General features: G+C 44.2%; 1 protein-coding gene across 1 annotated transcript in view; it reads left to right on the top strand.

The window, feature by feature from the left end:
- Positions 1-2662: 2662 nt before the first annotated feature.
- Positions 2663-22961, top strand: part of CD151 (CD151 molecule (Raph blood group)) — a 160019-nt gene continuing 139720 nt past the window's right edge. Inside the window, exon 1 of the mRNA XM_078682794.1 lies at positions 2663-2851. The gene's annotated coding sequence lies outside the window, so the exon portion shown is untranslated. The remainder of the gene's footprint in view (positions 2852-22961) is intronic.

The following is a 22961-nucleotide window of genomic DNA, read 5'->3' as shown; positions in this document are numbered from 1 at the left end:
ATAAAATAAAAATCTTTCATCTGCATTTTATACCAAGTGCCTTGCAGAGGCACATTAACCCTCTATTCTTTTAGTCAAAATTGTGACTAGACAAACACAGATCTCTTCAGCAAATGCCTTAAACACCAGAGTTATATTACCATTATTTTTATTCTCTGAGATTTAATGGGCACACAAAACTGCATTAGGTGCCCTCGCCCCATTCACTGAAAATACAGCATTTACAACCAAATAAGCCAGAACAGATTTACTGCCATGTTTCTTCTTCTTGTCCATTTCTTTGTGGCAGTATTTTTAAAAATGTGTAAGTTGAGGCCTAGATTCATAATGTGTGCTGCAGAATGCAGCACACATTAAAAGAGGAAAGAGCCTCAAAGGAAAGTTTTTTGCGCAGGAAGGTATCCCTTCTTGCACAAAAACGATCACATGACCACAACGCAGGCACACTTGCACCATGATGCACATGGCAGCCACAAGTACGTATACATTAGAAGAGAGAAAAAGTGCACCATATTGTTGAAAGTATGTCTTGTTCTGCTCTCCCTTTCACGCATCGCAGGTCAGCAACTTCAGTTGCTGTGCGGTACTGCATCAGAACAGAGAGCAGACAATGTGCAGGCACTGCTGAATGTGTCCCAGAGCGGAAAAATCACACCAGGACACGTTCAGCATATTTCACTTGGGGCCATCTTCTTGAGATGGGGTGGGGGAGGAAACAGTGTCCACCCTGTGAAAATAGTGGGTGGACGCAGCCTACACAAATGCACCCCTCGACTTGTGCTCAGACTTATTCTATATGCAAAAAACAACAATTGATGGACAGAATGCAGAATAATGTCATACATTCACCCCAGCACAGAGATCTGGGCCTAAATCTACTGGGGTTGAATGTTTGGATTGTCCATCATTCCGTCCACCTGGGGTTGAATGTTTGCATTGTCCAGCATTCCATCCATCAATCTGTGTCTTTTGCATATGTTGCGCTAAGTGGGAATGGTATGCCCAGACGTGGGTCCCATGCTCACTACACCACTGGATTCACGCTAGCCTGGCAGATGGATGGTGATGCCCTGAAACCGGTCCCAGAATGCTTCTTTCCGGTCCAAGAAGGACCTGGCTTGGCAGTTCGGGCTGAACTGTTCCCACAAGTAACAGGGTCAAGACTGATTTGCATATGGCTGGGTCCAAACTGGGTTGGTGTAGTGAGCAAAAGAATGATGGATTTAACCCAGGTCCTTGTGACTGGGGGTGAATGTTGGCATTGTCCAGCATTCCGTCCATCAATTTGTGTCTTTTGCACAGACATATTCCATAGCTTGTCTTGGCAGCTCAGAGGTTGATGTACCAATTATCCTCAGCTAAGCAGCTCTCCTCTTCCTGTTCCCTGCTTGGCAATCCTCAAGCTGGTGCTGGATCTCTACATTATCGTGTATGAAGCTGGACATCATCAGTGTTGCAACACAAACTGGCAGCTCGTAGGCTGCAGCAGAGGGTTCCTGCAGTGCCCCTGTGCTAAGCCTTACACTTAAGGGTTGATGCCATACCTCTAACCCCTTCCCTCCCCCCCCACCCCCAGCTGACCTACTCACTGGACTGTATACGATCCATTCGAACCATCCCATTAGCCTAACTGCAGAATGTTCTCTACACTGACCTGTTTACATGGCTCTTCTAGTCTTGGGTGAGTTGCCATCTGCTTCAACTATAGAGAGCAGAGCTCTACGTTTCCCAGCATGTGTAGCTCCTGCAGTTCAGGGTCCTTGCATTGTGTGAGTTGTAGGCTTGATTTTATGATGGGGTAAGCAAGACTACAATTTCCAAAATGCAATAAAAAGTTGGACTGGATGAGCCTTTCACACATAGAAGAACTCTACAGAGAAGCCTTTGACTCGCTGACGTTTATGGGGTACTACAGACTAGGGTGACCAGAATTTTAAAGCCAAAAACCGGGACATTTCACAAAAATATAAGAAGGACTGACATTTTACTTCAAGCGATGAGAGCGCTCCTCAGCAGAGAATTACAGAACAGGTAGTAAGAACATACATAAAATGCACTTTTTAAGCCCAGTAACTTGCCTGTTAATTAAATTGCTTTTTTGAAACAACTGCTAACTATCCCTGCTTTGTAAAACATAAAAAACACCTCCCTCCGTTTTCAGTCGACCCTCTCCAAAAACGGGGACACGAGCTAAATTTCTTGAAATTTGCTGGAACAGTTGCTTAAAAACAGGGACCGTCCTGGGAAAACGGGGACGCCTGGTCACCCTATACAGAACCCCTCACGCGGCATGACATTAAGAGGTACGCTCCATGACGCTGGCCGTTCTCTTTGCTCCCGAGTGCCCCAAGTCATGCGGCTCGATCTGCAAGTCCTGTTTCTTTTAGCCAACACCTTTCTTCCTTATGTTTTAAAAAAATATATATTTTAAGATAGATGCACAGACTGCCCCGGTGCTACAAGGCGTGAAGCACCCGGGACAATCTATCTGTGCGTCTATCCATCACAATTCAAGAAAACAACTGCCAAAGCCTTCGGGCACAGGTAGGCTGGAGCACCGAGCCGAAGGCGGGGCAGTGAGTGTGTTTCTTCCGGTGCAGCAGTAGGAAGGTTTCTTCCGGTGCAGCAAGGTTTCTTCGACAATGGGTGGGGCATCTCTGGAGGGGCGGGTCGCTGGAGCTAACCAATCGCAAGGCGTACTGTCAAGAATAGTTCCAAAGACGATCTTGGTGCGGCTCTTTAGACTGTCAATCATTTTGGAACAGCTTTGCCTGGAAACCTCCCTGGGCTTCGCATATCACAGTCGGGAGCCGAATAGTAGCTGGAGGTGGTGTCTGCTGGGGGACGGGAGGTAAGGTTTACTTACATGGGGGACATGCCATCGGATTCTTGAGGGATGGCGTGTATTCAAGGGGTAGTTAAGGTTTACTTTTAAAATAAGATGCATCGATATTTTTTAGCCAAAGAAAAAGTATCCTAACGCACACAGCTGGCGACCCAAGTGCTCTAAGTAATAGACTAAAGCAGTGGTTCTCAAACTTTTTAGATCCACGACGCACTTTTTAGTACGTCATACTTTCGCGATCCAACTAGCTTTAATCGACATGACGCTGGCGAGTTTTAAATGTAACGAAAGCATCGTGTGTTAGTACGTTGTCATTTACATACGGCACATCTTCCATTGAAATGGTCACTACATTTCTTAAGACATAGAGTTTTAATGATAAAACTATATTGCACGTGAATAATAATGTGTGGAATTCGGGTTTCAGTGAACATATATTATGTGTGCATCACCGAGAACAGTGTCTTGCTTTGTTCTGATACAGTTTAAATCTTTGTTTCCATCATGCTTAAGAATTACAAACGCATGTGCTTCATTTTTGCTTTCCTTACTGCAGAATGTTCATAGTTCAATTGCAGGTATTTACATGTTGTTGTGTATTACGAATAATGACATCCTACCCTACAGCCATTCCTTTCACACTCGATGAACCTTTCAAGACTGTCCCATAATTCGCCTTACTTTTTTTTTGTCTGACTGCAAAGTGATATGAGTGTAAAATACCAGTCTCCTTGTTAAAAACATAAGCAGCAGAAGACATAGCCTGACATTTGAACTCCGTCTTTGCAGTGCAGCAGATGTGGCAAGCTAAATACAGAATTTAAAGTTATCTTTATTTATTGTTTTGAGTTTCACCCCCACCCAAAATTGGCTTGCTGCCTACAGTTTAGGAAATGCTGGCCTAGAGCCTTCTCAAGATGTCACACTTTGTGTTCGTTGTAGTTGTGATGGGAGGTGCTGGGGGACATGGTTTGAGCTTTATAGATCAGAGCACCAACTAGGGTGCGTAATAACTCAGATCAACTGATTTAGGCAGAGACCACAACTAGTTTCAATCCTGTGTGCCATATTCACACATTTTGTAGCTTGGATCAACCCCATCGCTCACTATGCACTAAGTGTGACGCCTGGTGAGTAGGGCTTTAAATTCAACTCTATTCATGTTTCTGTTGTGTTCAGAGACGCTCCCAGAACTGTAGAGGCTTAATGAAGCAATCCCACCACATGGAAGCTATCCTACAGTCGCAACAATGTTATTGAATTTTGCATTAATACATTATTTTTGCATTTTTTTCTGCGTTCACTTTTTATGTCATTTTTTTTTGTTTAAATATCCTTTATTAGAATCACAGGAGAAGTAAAACATGAATTATACAACATACATAGCATTACATCTCAAAGATGTCTGTCATGTTTACGGGGCATATCACCCAATGCAGTAGTTCTCCGCTTCATATTTCACAGCTATTTTGCCGTCACAAATGTTCCAGACCATGTTAGCGCAATAAAGGATATAACTTTACGAGATTATCACTTTCTATGTCATTATCAACGTTTTGTATGATATCACTTCCTGTAATGTCATCAGATATGCGAATTAGTTATCACTCCTAAAAATTCTAGAGAACGTGCAACAGATGGATTTAGGATAAGGCTCCTACCTGTTTTATTTAGTAGTGTGCACAACAGAAAAAGTGTGAGAGCCTCTGTTATCTGTACTGTACTTTTATTTTACTTTCTATTGTCTAGTATAAACCGAATATGGATGTTATTTCGTGTTTTCAGATGAATATTAGATGCTTCTAAAATCAATTCTTGAACTTTGCAACGTTTTTATTGTGATTGGCTTTTAAAAACTTTCATTGGGCTGTTTATTATGTTTCAGTTTCTTAAGGGCACTAAAACAATTTTAACAAAGCCAATGCATATGACTTTTATGTAGCAAAAATCCTTTCTTAGCCTTCTCATTTTTGGTACAACATAGGTATCAGAAATCAAGCTACCATACACAGAACAATTCCAAGTTACAAACACATCTACAGCCTTGGCTCCCCTCACTGCATGCTCCCTCTTTCACAGAAAGGTACAGGAGCTGACCTGTTAGGTCATCAGCAGTGCCGATGTCCTTACATATGACAAACAGAGTTGGAATGGTTAGAGTACAAGCAACAGTACAACGTGTCACACATGCAGGGCATGCACATCACAGCTAACCCCACTGCCCTCCTCCTTGTCTCTAGTAGATACTGACGGGAAAGCAAACTTACAGCTTTTGCGCAGGAAAGATACTGGATTGGTAGCAACAGTAACAGCGCACTCACCTGGTGCTTAATTTGTTACAAAAAATAGTGCAAGGCGTCCCTACTTTTTCCCAGAAGCCCGTGGATGTTGAAGTTGCCGAATACCAAGGATGTCTAGTCTTGACTCCATCTCATGCCTCCTTCATCTATTATCATACACCCCCTTCCTCTTTATCTCAATCTTGCAATTAATTTTTCTTTCCTCCTTTTCTGTCTTTCTCTCTCTTCTTTTGGGCCAAAGTCTAATAATGGAAAAATATGTCTCGGTCCCCAAAAGAGGATGCTGGGCCCCACTTACAACCACAGACTCAGGTTAAGCACGGCTAACAATTACTGTACTCAGTTTGAGGTATCGTGCACAAACGACTTCACATACACGGAATAGATAAACACATAGGCAGTAGTAGAGGAAGTTCACCTCACAAATGCACATCTCCATAGGGATCCCAGAATGGGTGTAGTACATGCAGCTAGCTGCCATTCGTTTTTGATAGCTCACCTGAAGGCATGGTCGAGAAAGTGTTCGCTGTTGCGGACGTTTTATGGTGGAATATACTATCTTGACCAATGTTAAGTATACATTTTGTCTCTAATGGCTTTTCCTTTGTGAAGAAGGACATAAGCTCACTACAGTGGTTGATAGATGGTGCAAGAGATGTTTTATCAGAGGACAGGAACTTTTAATGGATGTATTTGAAAAGTGTTCTAATTGAGTTATTGAAAGGAGAATTGGCCTAGTTAATGAGTGGTTTTGGCAGTTAGGGTGTTTTCTTTAATAGCTTTTCATACATGCTTTTAATTTAGTCAACAACGCTAGAGGCTGAGTTGTGCCAATCTTTTCCCACATTTTCAATACCTTCTTAGTGTGCATTGCGGGGGTTGGGACACCCAATTCACCTACTCCGTCACCCGATTCTCCTACACCGTTTCCATATGTTTCATGTTCCTGTACCCTGTTCTTTCTGCAGTATGATTCTCAGTGTTTAAATAATGATGCGTGCAGCACAGCCACATGGTAAATATATCTATTTTAAGCTTTGATCTATTTATTTTTTGGTATTGTTTTATGTTCCAATTGTCTTAGCAATATAAAATTTTAAACTGAGGTTGGTGTAGACTAATTGGAGGATGCAATGATCTGTGAGATAAAACAACTTTAGAAACGCACATTATTCTTGCGTGGTGGAGAATTATGTAAAGACGTTTTTATCCTAACATTGATAAACGTAATAAAGACAGAACCAGGCACATTTCCTTGGTAGTAAAATTGTGGCATTAATGCTGCTTAATATTTGGTGCTAGCATAGTTATGTTTCTGCAAGTTCTTCCACTTTCAATTATACACAAGCTTTGATATGTCTGTGTCCACACCTCTAATTATAAATGAAAACCTTCCTACTATTAAAAAAGCTCCTGGATTATTTGCATTAATCCAGTATAAGTAAATATTTATTTATATTGTTAGTCCTTCATGCTTCTGCATGCAGTTTTTTTTGATAATCAATTTTATTGGCATTTTTAAAACCAACAAAGTAAATACAGCACCACTTTGACATATCAAGTAGTACAGTACAGTTACAAGTGTGCTCCCCGTTCTGTTCACGTGGGGTGTGAGTCCACCCGTGCAGCGGATACTCAGTCCAATGGTCCCATCCATTTGCCCCATATGTGCTCATGCTTAGCTGGGCACCCTCTTGCTTCGTAGGTGTTTTTTTCTTGGCTGGCGCACCAATCTACACCCTATTGCCATTTAACTAAGGAGGGAGATGCTGAGTCCTTCCGGGCCGCTGCTATGTCTCTTTTGGCTATGAGAATGGCTGTTCCTAGGAATCATTTATCGGCCAGGGAACCATCTAGTCCCTCCATCACCACCAGGAGAAGGGCACAGGGTTGAGGGGGACTGCCCATCCCAACACGCCACTTAACTCCGTCACAATGGATGCCCAATATTTAGAGAAGATAGTACAGCACCAGACCATGTGATAGAAGTCAGCTGTTTCTCTTTTACAGCGTGGACATTGTGGGGTTGGGCGGAAGCCTGGTCAATGGAGTCGCACCGGGGTGAGATATGCCCAGTGAAGGTAGTAGATCTGAATGAGGAGGAGCGTAGCAGATATAGTGAGTATCCTAGGGGCCATCAGGGCATCTCTCCAATCTTCCTCTTCGAGAGGACCAAGCCAACATTCCCAACTAGCTGGGCTCTAAGAGGTTCTCTTGTCAATGGGGTATTGTTGATCAGGGAGCAGTACATTTGGGATATCCCACCCTCCCTTTCCTCAGTTCCCCATAAGGAGTTTGGCCTCTATGCATGCAGTTTAAAACACAGGTGTTGTCAACACACCAGTTGCTGTGCAAAGTGTGAATGTTTGAGGTAAGAATACAGTGAGGCACATGGAGAAGAAATATGAGGACATGTGACAAAGCAAACCAACATCTAGAGAATTCTAATGCTAGATGCAGAATAGTGTTGATTTGAGTTGTATGGGGTTAACTGGCTCAACAATTTGAGCAACTTGCTGCAGGCGGTGTAAGTGTTAGGATTTGACAGATATGGGAGTGGAAGACATGTTTATAAGAAGCGCTATAGTGATACTGATTGAAGGGTCCTCACAGATAAGAAATATCAGAATGTTTGGGCGATGTAGTGAAAGTCTGTGTGAGGGTAAGTGAAAAGTGAGACATTTCCCAGGGATGCCAAGGGAGCAAGAGGTGTGGTTAAAGTGGTACATCAAGAATACAAATAAGGACCTTACAGAATGATGCAATTGATAGGGGAAATACGGAGGCACTTTGTGCCGAAGAATATGCATGGCAGATTCAGTATGGAGGTTGATTGGAAAGGACAAGGCTAATCTTGTGGGAAAGATTATTGGACGTCCGGGCTAAGTAGCTTGGAGTGCTGCAGATTTGGTAGAGTAGGAGAAGAGGTAGTATGAAATTGTGAAATGTGGTAATCTTGAATGTTCTTTGTTGGTTGGAAGAGAAAAGGTGGGAGAGTGGTATATATCCATTGTGAATATAAAGGTTGGTATAGTTGAAGAGGTTGGGAACCTTGTTGTTTGTATTTCCCTCCAGAGGCGGAAGCCGGGAGGTTTGCTGTGTGTGCTGCTATCCTTATGTGGATTATTTCCCTGTTGTACCACAGATTTTAAATCTTTGTTTTAACTCCCCTTGCCCTGTGCTGAATTTTCAGCGACCTTTTAACTCTTAAAATCATTATCCCGCATTCTAGGCTAGGCTCAGCCGAGTCAGGCGCGGAGTCCTACGGACCCGGGCGCTGAAATTTCGTAGCAGCCATCTTGGGTGGGAGGAATCGCATTTGTGCATTCTAGTCGACAGCATAAAAGGGGACGGTTATGACTCCGCGCAGCGGACGCGATCAGCGGTCGCGCCGGAGTCACGCCTGAGTCCAGCCCGTCTGCGCCCGTCAGGGCCAGGGAGGCCGGTGTTACCTATACCCACGACCCACTAAGTCTTTTGTACTCCCTACGTACATTACAAACACTGAAACCATCTTGGCAGCCCTGCCATCACAGGTTTTTACCTGAGAGGCTGCTGGATGTTTTCGAGTGCCGATGCACCGAGAGGGTAGGCCATTACATCTCTCCTGATTCCTCGTGTAAGCCTATCATGACTAAGAAACAAAATCTTTCCTCACTCAGTAAGGAATCTGGGTTTCTTATTAAGGCCCGGTCTCTAGTCAAGAACAATATTGCGTTCCGAGATTTTATCTCAGATAGGAAACCTTCATGGGCCTTTGTCACTGAAACCTGGGCCTCCGAGTTTACGGGGCCCGAGCTCGTTAATGCCATCCCTGAGGGATATGCCCTTTCAAGAATGGATAGAGTGGGTCGTAGGGGGGGGTCTTGGCATACTTTATAAAACTCTATAAGATACCGGACCGAGCACCTCCCCTCCCCTCTGGACTCTTTCCAGGCCATGTATTTCATCCTAAACTCTTCCCCTACGGTGTCCTTTGCTGGCATCTTGATCTATAGGCCTCCGGGCCCTAGGTCTGTTTTTTGACATGAACTTTTGGGAATTTTGGACCCGTACATTGATAAGCCAAACCTTACTATACTTGGTGATTTCAATTTCCATTTGGAAAATTCGAATTCGGGTGACACCGTATTCCTGTTAGACTCTCTGGCGGCCTGTGGCCTGTCGCAAGGGGTCGGAAGCCCCACTCACTCAGCCGGCCATATCTTGGACGGGGTTTTCACTAACGACCCCAGGCTTGAAATAGGTCCCCCCCTACCCTTATCTTGGTCAGGTCATATGGCCGTCCTACTTGAGTTCACACCTCGACCTTTCTCTGTGCCCATAGTGGACCCCAACAACTGGGAACTGAAAAGGAACTACAGGGGCCTGAATAATGAGTCCGTTGCCACTGTGATGACCAATCTTAAGCCCCCTCTGACAACTGACACTGGCACGGCTGCCCTTGATCTGGTAAATTCTATTTCGAATGCTATTGATATCTTAGCCCCGGCTAAGCAGCATTATTCCGCCAGGAAACGCCCTTCGGCCCCCTGGTTTTCAGACTCCCTCAGACTGCTAAGGCAGGATTGTAGGAAACAAGAGAGACTCTGGAGGTCCCATCTTGATCCGAAGGAAAGGGCTAAACATAAAAGTCTGCTTAAAGGGTTCAAAGCCGCGGTATTGGCAGAAAAGAAAGCACGTTTTACTAAAATGACTGCCTCCCTTAGCTCCCCCAGAGAACTATTTAAAATCGTAGATGCTCTGTCTCTCTCTCTCAGCCACCCGATCCTATTGTTGCAACCCAGAATTTGTGCGATCAGATCTCCACCAAGATTATGGACATTCACACAGCCCTAGAAGTCCTTAATCTAGATCTAGATGCTTTGCCCCTCTTGGCTGTTCCTCCTTTGGAAGGCCCGGCTAATGGACCTTGCAACAACCTCTCTAACTTCCCCCTTCTCACTCCTGAACACCTGAATCGACTCTTGGATAAGTTTAAATTCGGGTCCCCCTTGGATCCTTGTCCTCTAAAGATTCTTAAGGAGTGTAGAGAGGTTTTGCTTCCACCTCTTTTGGAGGTGATGAATCTGGCAATCTCCAGGAAGATGGCGATTGTCAAGCCCCTTTTGAAGAAGGCTACTTTAGACCCCACGATCTTGAAAAATTTTCGCCCCATTTCCCTGCTTCCTGCCCCCGCTTAGATGCTCGAGGCCCACCTTAATCATCATCGGAGCACCTTTCTGGATAATTCCAGCCTGCTTGACCCCTCTCAGCACGGCTTCCGGAAGGCGCATAGCACTGAGTTCGCCCTTACAGTGGTGATCAATAACATTCGCGCTAAGGTCGACAGTGGTCAGACTACCCTTCTGGTCCTGCTCGACCTTACAGCTGCATTTGACACCCTGTCCCCCACCATTCTGGCTACCCGCCTTAGTGAGATGGGAGTGGAGGGACCAGCATTGAGCCTCCTGATGTCTTTTCTCAACCAGCATAAACAAAGGGTCAAGCTGGGTGACTTCCTCTCTCCCGTTAAGCCTGTGCAGTGTGGGGACCCTCAGGGCTCATCTTTGAGCCCCACACTTTTTAACATCTATGTGGCCACACTTGCCAGGCTAGTAAGATCGTTCGGGTTGGAAGTACTGTCGTACGCTGACGACACCCAGATTATGGTATCTCTCTCACAATCAGTGGACATCACGGCCCTTAATTTCGGGAATTGCATGGAAGCAGTTGCGCGCTGGAGGATTAAGAACTTCCTGAAATTAAATGGGCAAAAACCGAAGTACTCATCTTCGGAGGTAAACCGGAGGTCTGGTCAATGGACTGGTGGCCTCCGGCCCTTGGAACCTGTCCCACGCCATCTCAAACTGCCCGCAATCTGGGTGTAATTCTTGACACCACTCTCCCCTTTGACAAACAAGTCAGCAGGACAGTTTCTACCTGTTGTGGTGTTATAAGAATTTTGAGAAAGATCACGCACTACCTCTCCCCTGAAGCTCGGAAACAGATCACGGGGGCTCTCATCTCCTCGAGGCTTGATTGCTGCAACGCACTATATCTAGGCATAAATAAAAGATTAGTTCAACGCCTACAAATAGTGCAGAATGCAGCAGCCAGGTGTTTAGTGGATGCCCCTAGACTGTCATCTGGCTCCTCAATTAGAAAAAATCTGCATTGGCTCCCTGTGCAGGCCAGGATAAACCTTAAGGTCCTATGCCTTACCTACTGTGCTTTGCAAGGGTCTGGAGCCGAAGACATTAGGCCTCTTGTGTCCTTTTATGCTCCGGCCAGGGCTCTTCGTTCTGCCAACAAGAACCTTCTGTGTGTTCCTCGAACTGCCACGGCCAGATGGGGAAGGAAGGCCTTCTTCTCCCTTGCCCCCAGATTGTGGAACATGCTTCCAGCTGAGCTCAAGGGCCAGGCATCCCTCGCGCTCTTCTGCAAAGCCTTAAAAACCTGGCTCTTCACAGAAGCTTACCTATAGTCGGCACATGTCTTTACATCTCAAACAGCGGTACCATCTCGATGCGCCTTGATGCCTATGGGCTAAGTTGTGCTTTACAAATTTTAACTCAACTCAACCAGAGTAGGGCATCAATTTAAACATTCTTTTAATGCTCTGTGACGATGGAAGTAGTAAGGTACTAATTTTCATTCTTAATGGTATGGTTATCATATGGTTGTTAACAAACGGTGTGTGCAATAAATATCACAGACTTTGTTTTAAATATAACCTGATCAGAAAACTGAGTATGTCTGGCACTGAAAGTTATAGCACCTTCCAGTTCTTTGAAGTTTTCGACAATGCTGTTTTTTGTCGCATTGTACATCTTCAGCTACACATTTCATTGTGTGCTGGACAGAGTATGTGTGTTCAGTCCACTCAATTTTGGGGGATAACAAGGCTTGGTGTTCATAGGCTGCCAAGAATGGATCACATGGGTACTACTCCTATTTGCTGCAGGCAAATTTTATCAAATTTTGGGCAGATGATCAACATTCCTGGGCTCACGTACTCATCTAAGAGCCTTTTTTGGAGTTCTTGGAGGCATACCTACCTACCTTCCAGACAGATGGCTGTTATTTACGTGTTCCTGGATAATGCTGTATTATTTCCCAGTGTTGTTGGTCGCCCTAGACGAAGTGGCCACTATGGATAGATTGGTCATTAGTTAGTGTACTGCTGGTTTGAGACTCAATACATACTTAGGAATACACTTCAACGTATGATCTCTAAGCTAGCGTCATACCTCTCGAACGCACAACTGACAATAAATCTCCAAAAAACAAATGTCTTATGCTTCTCTGGCTCCCGCAAGAAAATACAAAAATGTGTCTGGAAGATAAACTCCACCACACTAACCCAGGTAGACCAATACAAATACCTGGGCATCTTACTGGACCATCAACTAAAATACAAACAGCACTTGGAACAGGGGAAATCAAAAGCTAAACGGCTCCAATTTGCCTTTAAAACAGTCCAAAAACATCTATGCAGAAATTCCACTGCCCATATTTTAAAGATCGTAGCTGCTAAATTCTTGCCATCACTCACATATGGCTCTGAGTTGATGGCAACCCGGGACTCCAAAGCGCTAAACCTCGCCCATTTAGCCTCTTCAAAAACCTCTTCTCAATACCGCACTATATTTCGCAATCCCAAATACGCTTGGAATATGGTCTCACAAATCAGCTCCCGGCAAGGCAAGGAGCCCTAGTTAAATACTACTGGCGAATGAGGGATGCAGAAATCACTCCCTGGCTCATCTGTGCTGGCTGGAAGTGGAAAAACAGGCAGGACTTCCCAATTCTACATATAAGTCCCTCAGGCAAGCGCTTCAATCATTAGAACTGGAAGAACCTTGGCATGCACCCATGGCGTATACTGCTTTCATACTGCGAACCAACAATGCAACCAAACAAGCGTCACTATTAATGGACAAAGCTGCAGTGGCTGGTAAAAGCCACGCCTGGTTTGTTCTGCCATCATACACCCATTTGAAGCCCCATCCATATTTGCAAGATTGCTTCAGGGACCATTACAAAAGAAAATTAAGCTTGTTAAGGTTGGGCTGCTTTGTGAGCAAAGATCTAACCCCCAAATGGCAACAGTCATGGCCAACTTCCGACTTTGCAACAACGGCGGAGAGTCATTACTGCATTTAATTTGTATATGCCCTGCACTTCAGAAACTAAGGAACGTGCTTTTGTTACCACTCTTGAGAGCTGCTCAGGTGAGAACCTGCAGGGCGGCCGTCATCCTATGCCTCAGTGGGTCTTGGATAAAACTATCTTGCAACACTATAAAATTTCTGGAGCATGCTGCTCAAGAGCTGGGAAACAAGGATGCAACCAAAGAGGACTCAGGAAATTAGGTCTGGACACAGCCGCCCATGGACTCACCTTTATTTTCCTAACGGACGCTCTTGTTCCCTTTCCCTAGGACTTCAATTCATGTCAATCCTACTTACATAAAAGTGTACCCTGATCCAACTTATAACACTTCTCTAAGTTTTACTATTCCCCTTAGACCACTTTCCTGAAAAGCCCGTGCAATTTAACATTCTTTTTCTTTTCTTATCCTATTTCATTTTATTTCTCTTTGAAGCTGTTTTTGTGTGGTTTTAAAGATGTAAATATTGACCAAATGGTGGTAAGCTCCACCCTTTTATGATTTTATTATAAATCAAATAAAAGTATTATTTCTTCTTCACTTCATGCAGTGGGTTTGAAAGTAGAACTAGGACTATACCTGTTTTATTTTTTTTAATATTTTGTATATTGTTTCAACCAGGATATATGGTTAAAGAGTGCACCTCTCATTGTTGTGACCTGCAGGTTGTTAATGTTGTTATTTTTTTCTTTACGCTTAAGAACTGAACCTGCTGTTTCCGTCACAAATGTTACTGTTTAAAGAATGTTCTCTGCAAATGAATGTTATTACCTAATACATTCTGTGCCACAATGTACATGAATAAAAATGGTTAAAAAAAACACGGCTATATATGGTTAATAAAAAATGTCTGTAAAAAAATGAAGTAAACAGATATGGTGAAGTGATACTGGATTAGACACTACACAATAATATAACCTAAGGAGATCCAGTGACTGCATAAAACAGAAACACAAGACGATTGTTAATGTTAGTTTAAAAGCAATTACAAATCAGGAAACGAAGAGCCTCTGCTGTTGCCAAAAGTTGCGGCTTACTTTTGAGGCTTTTGCTACCTGGAAAACTTTGAGCACTTTTTCTTGTGTCCTTTGTGCTTGCTTTGCACCCTGTCATTATGCAGAGTTGACGTGGGAGGAGAGGCAGAGGAACTTATCTCTTACACTTTTCCATGGAATCGAGACTACCCTGGCTTGAAGGTGCACGTTTTCCTCTTCGGATTCCGCGTGGGACTCCACATTAGCTTTGCCTCATGCTGGCATTATCAGGTGCCTGGCTCCCGGCCCCTGCAGCTACTCGACGCTCTCAGCCTGGTTTTTCCTGCATGTTGGCCTTGTTATACCCAGCTCCCAGGAAAGGCGTGGTTGGCACAGGGTTAGAAACAGATACTGTTGTGCCGATTTATTGTTTAAGGACAGTGCAGTCTTAAGGGAATCCTGCACCTGCTGTAGCTGGTTTAGTGTAAACAGACTCCTGAAGGGCCCTCTGGTAGCAGTTGATCGCCATGGAACTCCTTCCTTTCTTGTCATTTTACGGAATGTGCTGCAAAATTGTGTGTGCCCCAAAAAGCAGAGCATCGAGAGGTTAGAATAAAACAGACTTCTTTAACACTGGAAACACTGCCTGGGATTAATCTAATTCCACATAGTCTTAAGAGTTGTGCCATTCCTTTATCGTCTTACCCTCGACCTTAATTTATTTATATATTTATTTACTGATTATAGTGCTTTTATCCAAATTATTTGACATACTACTTTAATGGTACACCTGAAAGGAGAGATGCATAAAATTGATCATACAGAAAGTGGAAGCTCTTCCCATAAATTGAAGCAAATGGTGCATAAGAACAGAAATGGTACATGCATGGAGGATATGGCGCAGTGAGAAGACAAAGTGGCAGAAAGCAACAAGGAGATGAGTAAGCAGCATGGAAGGGGTAGAGATGCACACAGCGATAAAGCAAAACGAAAACTGAGAGAAGGTTTGGGGGATGAGCACAAAAGCACACGGCAAGACGGAACAACCTGATGACCGGAGTCCCAGAACCGGTATCCTCGGTCCATCATCGCCTTTGGTTTTTCTTTGTTCGCCCTAAGTTGGCAGGATATGCTCAGACGTGAGTCCCTTGCTCACTTTGCCACTGGAGTCAAGCAAGCCCGGCTGAAGACGGCTGTAATGCCAGAAACCGGTCCTGGGAAGCTTGATTCCGGTCCAGGGAAGACATGGCTTGGCAGTTCGGGCTGGACTGTTCCCATGAGGCACAGGGTCAGACTGATTTGCACATGGCCATGTCTGAACTGGGGTGGCGGAGTGAGCTAAAGAACAGTGATGGATTAAACCCAGATCAGTTGACTGGGGGAGAGTGTTTGTATTGTCAACGCTCGGTCCATCATCACCTTTGGTTTTTCTTGGCACTATTGAGTGCCAGTGTGTGAAATACCATGCCTCCGTAGTCCCCTCATTCCTCTTTAATCTTTGGGCAAAAGCTCCTGCTCCTTTAGCTCACTTTTGCAGTTTTCTCTTTCTTTCTCTGGGTCAAAGTCTCATAAGGAAGAAAATAATTGTCGGTCTCCACAAATGAATGCAGCGACGCCCCACTTGCAACAACTGATTTAAATTAAGCACTGTTTACAGGAATTCTCAAAGGGATGCCCAGTAAATGATTTTACGACGGTGGAGCTCTCCACCGAGAGTGTGAAGATGTGTGAGTTCCACACTAATAAATCCTAGTCATAGGTTGCAAAGGTTATGTTCTAAGGCATGGCTTGCCTATGAAATTCAGGAACTGCCACATACATGTACATTTGTGAATATTTTCAAACGGCTCTGTTGATGTTTTCCGCCCTGGAAATGATCAGAGATCTACTCCTGTAGAAGACTGGTGGTCTATTTTCCCTCCTCAAAGGAAAGGAAAGGCCTATTGTAGCTTGTATCCCCTTAGCTGGAACATGTAGTCAGACTTATGACCCTTGGAGTCCCCTTCTTTGTCCTGGATTCAAGAAGGAACAGGTCCAGTCCTCAGGTCAGCAGTGTTCTGAAGTGGGTGCTTGGAGATGCCACATTTATGCCTGACTCGAGCTATTGGGTGGGAATGACTCATGGGCACACCCTAACTAATGCAGTAAAAGTTCCTGGGGCTAATCCTGCCCACTAGGGCCATTTTCAAATAGTGCAAGTCTTCGGTCACATTAAATGTGGACTCTGAGTGCTGGGGAGTGTACTAGGGTAATCCTACTGGTCTACCACATCTATCACCAAACACAAGTTTGAAGCAGCCATTATCAGAGCAGCACTTGGTTGGACAATCCTTATATTGCTGCTAGTTTATTGTTGACACCTCCCCGCTCTTCTTGCTTGTGCTTACTTGCCAACGTTACAGTGGAGAGACAAGGGCTGAAGAGGATGTCCTTGACCTATTTTACAGAACCCTAGTAGGACTGAGCCCTGGATTTTAGAGTCAAGCCACCTCAGCTTTTACATGTGTAGACCCGCATTCCCTATTTTCTCCATGGTCCCAAGAACTGAGTCAAATGTATGTTTGTGTCTGTAGGAACAGCACAGATTCCCTGACTATTGATAGTCATTCTTTCAGGGGGCAAAGGCGGTGGCATTTGAGTGGGATAGCGAAAAGAGTGATATATTTGATTGCTTTAGTTAAGGTATGCTGCTGCTTTGCAACAGGTCTTCGGTCTCCAATAGAAATCCTTTATACTTTTTTCAGATTGACATGAGGTCAGCGGTGCTATAAATGTCTCTTCTGGCAGGCCAATAATTCTGACTCTGCAATGTTAAGAAGGCTGTTTAGATAATGCCAAATGTGTCGTTGAAATTGTTGCCATAGAACCATGTTTGCCACCTACGTTTATAATATAACATGGTGTGGTGTCAGTGAGCGAGAGTGATAATTTGTGTTCTCTTTTATCTCCCCGGCAATATTTTGTGGCATAATATGTATGGAAGCAAAGAACTGTAGAATAATATTGATATAGGTTAAAAGGTCGGGGGAAAGTTAAATGCCAAGCCTGGTCTAAAAATCCATGTAGGTTAATACCCTCCTCCCATCTGTGCTGCTGCCAGAGAAAGACAATAATTTACAACAAGGGGTGGTGATGGACAGAGTCTCTGAATTAAGCAGAATACTCTCACCCAGTCAAGAGATCAGGGCTAGATCCAACACCGTTTTTTAGCTCATTGCACCATCCCAGTTTCAGAACCTGGCTGTATGCAAATTAGTCTGTCCCTGGCCCAGTGCATCATGGGAACAGGGCAGACCAGACTACAAAAGCCAATTCTTACACTGGGAAGGAAACAAGCTTCCGGGGACCGGTTTCTGGCATTTCAGCCGTCTTCGGCCCGGCTTGCTTGAATCCTGATGGTGCAATGAGCAAGGGACTCACATCTGAGTATACCCTTCCACGCTTAGGGTGGACAAAATAATTTACAACAAGGGGTGGTGATGGACAGAGTCTCTGAATTAAGCAGAATACTCTCACCCAGTCAAGAGATCAGGGCTAGATCCAACACCGTTTTTTAGCTCATTGCACCATCCCAGTTTCAGAACCTGGCTGTATGCAAATTAGTCTGTCCCTGGCCCAGTGCATCATGGGAACAGGGCAGACCAGACTACAAAAGCCAATTCATACACTGGGAAGGAAACAAGCTTCCGGGGAGAGAAAGACAAACACAATGAATTATCTAGATCCTGTTATCTGAAAACACTTTAATAGCATTACAAAATTCCCTTGAAAGTTTAACCTCAGGCTACTAGATAAATGCACAAACATTATCGCAGCTACGTGGAGAGTAAGCACTATTTTGTGGAGGCACATGACTTCTGCCCAATCAAAACATGTCCTCCTTGTTTCAAACATGGGGTCAGAGCCAAAGGGGTTGAGCTGAGAACTCAGCCTGCTTTCATCCCCTGGCTACCATTCATTAATTGAACAGTGGCACTTGGTCATGTTCAGTTGTCACTAGGGTCAGATTGTTATTCTTGTGCTTAGTGGGAAAGGGTGCATTGTGCAGTGTTATGTCCTTCCTCTGCCCATGTTTATGTGGTTTAGTTGAAGTGTGTAATGTTTGTTGGCCTTCTGTCAGAGTGCAAAGAAGTAATTGGTGTCGTTTATGAGGAGCGAAAAATGGAAGGATAATGGAAAGTAGAATAAAACGTCACGTCTTCCAGCTCAACATCAGTGATGTTGTTGGCAGTGTGTCCCGTAATTTTGTGGACCTGTATTTTTGCCCTACTCGTTTGTGTGCTTTATTTTCTGGTATGTTGCCTACTGTACAGTACGATCAGACCCCACACCTTTAAACAACTGAAATTCAGGTTTCACCTGCATAGCACTTGCAAAATCGCTTGAAAATGAAATGAAAAAGCTAAAAATGAGCTTCGAGCCCGTCCGTTACTTACTTATACTTACCATTGGTTGGTTCCGACATCACTCTTTTCCATGCTTCTGATTGACCAGCACCTCATCTGCTTTCACTTTGTACGTCTTCCTGCTCTGCTTTGCCTGTCTCTGCAGAGGCGTGTCGGTTGGCCGAGGCACAGCTTCCAGTTACTGGCTAGTGGCCAATGCCCTTCCACTGGCTACACTCTCTGAAAGTACTTTTATTAGGTCTCGCAGACCTGCGTTGCAGCACATGCGCGCTGCTCGCTCTGCAAAGCTTTTTGTGATTGGTTTTATTTATTATTATTTTTTCTTTTTTAGAAGTAAGTTTAAGCTCCGCCTGTTATTTTCATTGGTTTGCGTCATCTATTATGGTAAACGATGTGTTTTGATTGTGACTGAGGCTTTTTAGTCCCTCCGGGTTACCACCCTGTCCGTTTTTTGCCCCGCCCACCTGGACTGGATCTATTACTGGTGGCGTGACATTGTTTCTTTTAAGTAGCCGCTAAGCACTTTTTTCTTGCATTAGCGCGATGGCAACGCCCTGCAGAGAAGCCCTTCTTTGTGTGAAACCAGATCTGCGTAAAGCGCCGAGCGCAACTAAGGTGTGATCTGCCTATAGCACCTTGTACAGAGAACGTGTGATGAAGTAGTCCGTTACCCATGTACAGCGCCGAGCGCAACACGGGCTCAGGAGTGAAGGTGTGATGCTGTCATCAATGGTAAGCTATTAGCGCGAAGTGCAGTGAAGTGTAATGATGCAGTCAGTTATTCATGTACAGCACGTGTGCACTGCGCGCTGTCCAGTGAACATATGATTATTGATGTGATCAGTTAGCCAATGCTTAATTATAAAAGTAAGTGAGTGTCCCTGCTTACAAGGTCGCGGCCTGGCCATAGATTGTCAGAGCTCTATAAGCCGAGATTGTGAGTCTGCATCCACTACAGACACCCCTTGCCCCTTCTCTCGCCCAGGGCCTCGTCTGGCTTTGCCCCGTTGTACTTGTAGCGCTTCTCCAGTGTTTCCGATCAGTGTTTTCACTCGGAAATATGTAGCGGGTAAAAACAAGTGTCCCAAAACGGCCACCAAGAATGAGTGCTGGTGTACCCCATGTGTCAAGTGACCGGGGGTCTGGTGCAGGTGGAAGCGCTTTAAACTTCAGCAGTTTCCTCAGCTGCCCACCCAGACCACGTGACCTGCGGGGCAGGAGTAAAGCCCAGCAGCTGGATGCCTGCTGAGTGAGTTACCTGTGAGGGCCTGGGGTCCTTAAAGAGGCTGAGATCTAGGGGGATGGGAAGAGAGCAGAGTGAGAGACGGCAAACGAGGCAAAGAGAGACAAGACACTAAACACTGGAGCATGAAATGTAGCACTAGGTTTCCAAGGCGCTTCTTGCTACAGAGGAGCTCTGCAGGGACCTATGGCTGGGGCTTTCCCGCTCGCCTCGAGGCCCGGGCCAGACTCTCACCCCCTCCATCCTCCAGTGATGGAAAACCTCTCCCTCGGAGAAACTCACTCCCGCCAGTGAATGAAAACCTTTCCCTCGGAGAAGAGTGAAAAGTGTGCGTGTGTCCCAGGGTCGGCCTTAAGAAAGGCGTTCAGTTTAGGAACTCTACTCCCAAAGATGGGGATGTGTAGTGAAGTTGTCCTTGTAAACAGCATTCATTTTAATATCCCTTAAAAGCTGCTGCTGTCGAGCACACGCGTATCCAGAAGGTCTCCGGGTCACCAGTAAATCAGTGCACTTGCAGCAGCACACTCTGTGTAAACTCAGGTCACTATCTTCAGTCAGCATAAAGCAGCTTAGGGGGTGAATGTGCCTGCTGCAGAGCATTGCCCATAAAGTGAATCTGCAGATTTCCATTCAGTGGACTCGTGAGTTTATTAGAGATCTTTGCAGCTCACACGGCGGGCGTGTGGTTCAGTCGTGATAAAATGGCTCCTTGTCTGCACCACCTACACCTGTATTGTAAAAGTCTGTATACCTGTAGGAATTAACTCAACGTTTCGTTATTATAAATGTGATACAATTGTTTGCACTGGGTAGTAAAAGACACTTATTAATGTCACTAAATACTTCAATGTCATCGAGTGCTGGACACATGCATGACATCACCATATAGTACAAGCATTTGCAATTAAATAGGTCTCGCATTTATTCGTGTTTAAGCTATTGGCATTGCAAAAGACACTGCCTTTTGGTTATGTTTTTAAAACGAAAACAAAAATAAAAGGCATTGTCATTTGCATTGTTAGTAGCTCAAACTCGCGTAAAGGCAAGACCTATTGCATTTCCAATGCTTGTTTTTTTAGTTGCTATCTATCACGCCATACAAGTGCATCTTCTATTGATGGCTTTGCAAATGCTTGCTAGTTTATTGTTTCAGTGTGCGTTTACTGCTGGCCTAACGCCATAAATGACGACACAATATTGACTTCTCTCCTGTTTGTCTGAGTGGTATACACAGGGTGCCTCTAACCTAGTTGTTATTTAGTAAACCCTTTAGTGAACAGACTGCAGTGGATGGAGGCTTCTGCATGAGCCAGTAACAAAAGCATTCAAATATCTGAAACGTTAAACGACTCCCACAGCTCTTCTAAATAGAGTTGTTGTATAATCCATTTGCAGGCGCATCCGTTCTCATGTAGGCAATGCAATGTTGGTAAGGGTCTGCATGTTTAGTAAGGTACTTCTGAGGCTGTCCTAGAACCGGGCGTCCTGTCACGCTCGTGGGGCTTTATAATCATCGGTCTGCATTTACTGTTTGTGCACAAAGAATGTGCAACATTCTGCCGGTAAGCTCTGCAGTAGCGGTCGGCAGTAGGTGTTTCTGTAGGGCGGTGACGTGGGCAGGGGGAGGGCCAGGGTGGGGGGTAGTATTGTATGGATTACGGAGTTTTACAGGTAAGTAAACATTTAAATAAGGAAAACGAATGTCGTTGCGATCACTGCATCACAAAATGTGATGCAGTGCGCGCAACGAAATTCGTTTTATTTATTTAAATGTGTACTTACCTGTAAAACTCCGTAATCCATACATTACTACCCCCCGCCCCCTGCCCACGTCACCGGCCTACAGAAACACCTACTGCCGACCGCTACTGAAGCTCTGCATTAAATACAGTTTCCCTCTTCACAATGCTTTCAGTGACCTGGCACTGTTTACCGTGGCAGAGACAATGCGCTAGCACTAGAAGTGTTAGAATTTGTTTTTATAGCTCTTACTACCCCATATCAGGCATTAAATCGCTTTTCAGCTAGTAGCACGGTACTTCGGAACCCAAAGGGGATTAGTAGTGCATTTGTATAGGGAAATATGAGTTAATTTGAGCGGTGGGCATGCAAGCCTGTTAGTTGGATTGAATAGGATAATGGAGGAATAAAATAGGGAAGAGTCTACAAAATGTTATTTGAGAGATCATAGTAGCAAGATAAGGTTTGGGGTGAGTAAAAAGCAAGATGGAGGAGGGAAGAGTCTCTAAAAAGGGATTAGTGAGATCAAACTAGTAAATGAGATTTGGAATGAATCAAAGGAGGGATACATGAGGGAAGAATTTAGACAGGGTTCTTTGGAGATCATAGTAAAATGAGGTTTGGGGTGAGCTATGGAGGGGGAGAGGAGAGAAGAGTCTAGAAAGGGTCATTTTGGAGTTCATAGTAGTAGAATGAGTTTTGGGATGAGTTGGAGAATAGAGGGAGAGGATATATTAAGAGAGGTATAGGGCGAGACATAGAGTAGTGCATTGGAGAGAGTCAAAGTTTTTTTTTCTTTTGTACATTAGGAATAAAGTGGTAAATTCATTATTACGAACTGAAATTAACAAATGCAGCGAGTCCATTCTTTTAATGCCACAGAAGAAGGGAGCAGGTTACTCCTGAAACGCGTCTGGCTACTGAACTTTGAAGTGGTTTCCTGGTCATGTTTTACCACCAGCATGCTGCAAATAAAGAAAGTGTTTTATTAACTTCTTTCGTGGCCTTTCCGAAAAGGTTCCATGGATGGAGATATATATATATATATATATATATATATATATATATATATATATATATATATATATATATATATATATATATATATATATATATATATATATATATATATATATAATTTTTTTATTATATGTGTGTTAAGCAGGCCTAGGGAATATCTGTATATTTTAAAAAACATCGCTCTTATACATATTTGTGCACAGGAATACACCTATCTAGATACATGCATATAACCAAATTATAAATGTTTACATACACGGGGATATGCTGTACATTAG

The sequence above is a fragment of the Lissotriton helveticus genome, chromosome 3_1, assembly GCF_964261635.1.
Source record: "Lissotriton helveticus chromosome 3_1, aLisHel1.1, whole genome shotgun sequence".
NCBI lineage: Eukaryota > Metazoa > Chordata > Amphibia > Caudata > Salamandridae > Lissotriton > Lissotriton helveticus.
The sequence above is the reverse complement of the archived record's forward strand: the minus strand, read 5'-3'. Positions and strand labels throughout refer to the sequence as shown.